Source organism: Dama dama, unplaced genomic scaffold (assembly GCF_033118175.1).
Source record: "Dama dama isolate Ldn47 unplaced genomic scaffold, ASM3311817v1 ptg000109l, whole genome shotgun sequence".
Classification (NCBI taxonomy): Eukaryota; Metazoa; Chordata; class Mammalia; order Artiodactyla; family Cervidae; genus Dama; species Dama dama.
Window position 1 is genome coordinate 4,094,461 of NW_026870920.1, and position 4,140 is coordinate 4,098,600.

Below are 4,140 nucleotides of genomic sequence, written 5' to 3' on the forward strand. Positions count from 1 at the left end.
GTTTTTCAACACCGCTATATGCTCCTACTAATTTTCAGACTGTTTCATGCTCCTCATATATTTCACACCTTTTGAAGCTCTTCATATTTTTCACACCTTTTCAGGCTCTTCATGTTTTGGAGCACACCTTCATGCTCCTCCCATTTTTCAGACCGTTTCATGCTCCTCATGTATTTCACACCATTTGAAGCACTTCATATTTTTCACACCTTTTCAGTCTCTTCATGTTTTTCAACACCACTTCATGTTCCTCCTATTATTCAGACCGTTTCATGCTCATCTCATTTTTGACACCTTTTGAAGTTCTTGATATTTTTCACATCTTTTGAAACTCTTCATATTTTTCGCACCTTTCCAGGCTCTTCATGTTTTTGAACACCGCTTCATGCTCCTCCTATTTTCCAGACCGTATCATGCTCCTCATACTTTTGAAAACTTTTGAAATTCTTCATATATTTCACACCTTTTCAGGCTCTTCATGTTTTACAACACCGTTTCATGCTCCTCCTATTTTTCAGACCGTTTCATGCTCCTCCTATTTTTCAGACAGTTTCATGCTCCTCATACATTTGACTCCTTTTGAAGCTCTTCATATTATTCACACCTTTTCAGGCTCTTCATGTTTTTCAACACCACTTCATGCTCTTCCTATTTTTCAGACAGTTTCATGCTCCTCCTATTTTTGACACCTTTTGAAGCTCTTCATATTTTTCACACCATTTCAGGCTCTTCATGTTTCTGAACACCGTTTCATGCTCCTCATATTTTTACATGTTTTGAAACTCTTCATATTTTTCACACCTTTTCAGGCTCTTCATATTTTTCAACACCGCTTCATGCTCCTCCTATTTTTCAGACCGTTTCATGCTTCTTATATTTTTGACTTCTTTTGAAGCTCTTCATATATTTCACTCCTTTTTAGGCTCTTCATGTTCTTCAACACCGCTTCATGCTCTTCCTATTTTTAAGACAGTTTCATGCGCATCATAATTTTGAAACCTTTTGAAGCTCTTCATATTTTTCACACATTTTCAGTCTCTTCATGTTTTTCCACACCGTTTCAGGCTGCTCCTATTTTTCAGACCGTTTCATGCTCCTTATATATTTGACACCTTTTGAAGCTCCTCATATTTTTCACTCCTTTTTAGGCTCTTCGTGTTTTTCAACACCGTTTCATGCTCCTAATATTTTTCAGACCGTTTCATGCTCCTCATATTTTTGACACCTTTTGAAGCTCTTCATATTTTTCACACCTTTTCAGGCTCTTAATGATTTTGAACACCGTTTCATTTTCCTCCTATTTTTCAGACCGTTCCATGCTCCTCATATTTTTGACACCTTTTGAAGCTCTTCATATTTTTCACACCTTTTCAGTATCTTCAAGTTTTTGAACACCGCTTCATGCTCCTCATATTATTCACACCTTCTGAAGCTCTTCATATTTTTCACAACTTTTCAGGCTCTTCATGTTTTTCAACACCACTTCATGCTCCTCCTATTTTTCAGACCGTTTCATGCTCCTCATATTTTTCACAGCTTTTCAGCCTCTTAATGATTTTGAACACCGTTTCATTTTCCTCCTATTTTTCAGACCGTTTCATGCTCCTCATATTTTTCACAGTTTTTCAGGCTCTTCATGTTTTTGAACACCGTTTCATGCTCCTCCTATTTTTCATACCGTTTCATGCTCCTCATATTTTTGCCACTTTTTGAAGCTCTTCATATTTTTCACACCTTTTCATGCTCTTCATGTTTTTCAACACCGTTTCATGCTCCTCCTATTTTCAGACTGTTTCCTGCTCCTCATATTTTTGACACCTTTTCAGGCTCTTAATGACTTTGAACACCGTTTCATACTCCTCTTATTTTTCAGACAGTTTCATGCTCCTCATATATTTGACACCTTTTGAAGCTCTTCATATTTTTAACACCTTTTCGGGCACTTCATGTTTTTGAACACTACTTCATGCGCCTCCTATTTTTCAGACCGTTTCATGCTCCTCATATTTTTTCACCTTTTGAAGCTCTTCATATGTTTCACACATTTTCAGACCCTTCATGTTTTTCAACACCGCTTTATGCTGCACCTATTTTTCAGACCAGTTTCATGCTCCTCATATTTTTGACACTTTTTGAACCTCTTCATATTTTTCACACCTTGTCAGGCTCTTCATGTTTTTGAACACCGCTTCATGCTCCACATATTTTTAAGACCGTTTCATGCTCCTCATATTTTTCACACATTTTCAGGCTCTTCATGTTTTTGAACACCATTTCATGCTTCTCATATTTATGACACCTTTTGAAGCTCTTCATGTATTTCACTCCTCTTCAGGCTCTTCGTGGTTTTCAACACCATTACATGCTCCTCCTATTTTTCAGACCATTTCATGCTCCTCATATTTTTGACACCTTTTGAAGCTCTTCATATTTTTCAAACCTTTTCAGGCTCTCCATGTTTTTCAGCACCATTTGATGCTCCTCCTATTTTCAGACTGTTTCATGCTCCTAATATTTTTCACACCTTTTCAGGCTATTCATTTTTTTCAACTCCACTTCATGCTCCTCCTATTTTTCAGACCGTTTCATGTTCCTCCTATTTGTGACACTTTTGAATCTCTTCATATATTTCACACCTTTCCAGGCTCTTCATGTTTTTCAACACCGCTTCATGCTCCTCCTATTTTTGAGACCGTATCATGCTCCTCATATTTTTGACACATTTTGAAACTCTTCATGTTTTTCAACTCCGCTTCATGCTCCTTCTATTTTTGACAACTTTTGAAGCTCTTCATATTTTTCACACATTTTCAGGTTCTTCATGTTTTTCAACACCGTTTCATGCTCCTCCTATTTTTAAGTCCGTTTCATGCTTCTTATATTTTTGACACCTTTTGAAGCTCTTCATATATTTCACACCTTTTCAGGCTCTTCATGTTTTTCAACACCGCTTCATACTCCTCCTATTTTTCAGACCATGTCATGCTCCTCATATTTTTGACACCTTTTGAAGCTCTTCATATATTTCACACCTTTTCAGGCTCTTCATGTTTTTGAACAATGCTGCATGCTCCTACTATGTTTCAGATCGTTTCATGCTCCTCATATTTTTGACACTTTTTGAAGCTCTTCATATTTTTTACCCCTTTTAAGGCTCTTCATGTTTTTCACACCTTTTCAGGCTCTTCATGTTTTGCAACACCCCTTCATGCTCTTCCTATTTTTCGGACCCTTTGAAACTCCTCCTATTTTTGACACGTTTTTAAGTTCTTCATATTTTTCACACCATTTCAGGTTCTTCATGTTTTTGAACGCCGTTTCATGCTCCTCATATTTTTCAGACTGTTTCATGATCCTCATATTTTTGACACCATTTGAAGCTCTTCATATATTTCACACATTTTCAGGCTCTTCATGTTTTTCACACCTTTTCAGGCTCTTCATGTTTTGCAACACCGCTTCATGCTCCTCCTATTTTTCAGACCGTTTCATCCTCTTCATATTTTTGACAATTTTGAAGCTCTTCATGTATTTCACACCTTTTCAGGCTCTTCATGTTTTTCAACACCGCTTCTTACTCCTCCTATTCTTCAGACCTTTTCATGCTCCTCATATTTTTGAAACCTTTTGAAGCTCTTCATATATTTCACACCTTTTCAGGCTCCTCATGTTTTTCAACACCGCATCATGCTCCTCCTGTTTTTCAGACCGTTTCATGCTCCTCATATTTTTGACACCTTTTGAAGCTCTTTTTATTTTTCACACCTTTTCAGGCTTTTCATGATTTTCAACACCGCTTCATGCTCCTCCTATTTTTCAGACCGTTTCATTCTCATTATATTATTGACAAGTTTTGAAGCTCTTCATATTTTTAACACCTTTTCAGGCTCTTCATGTTTTTGAAGACCGTTTCATGCTCCCCCTAATATTCAGAGCGTTTTATGCTCCTCATATTTTTGACACCTTTTGAAGCTCTTCATATATTTCACACCTTTTCAGGCTGTTTATGTGTTTTAACACCGCTTCATGCTGCTCCTATTTTTCAGACCGTTTCATGCTCCTCATATATTTGACACGTTTTGAAGTTCTTCATATATTTCACAACTTTTCAGGCTCTTCTTTTTTTCAACACCGATTCTT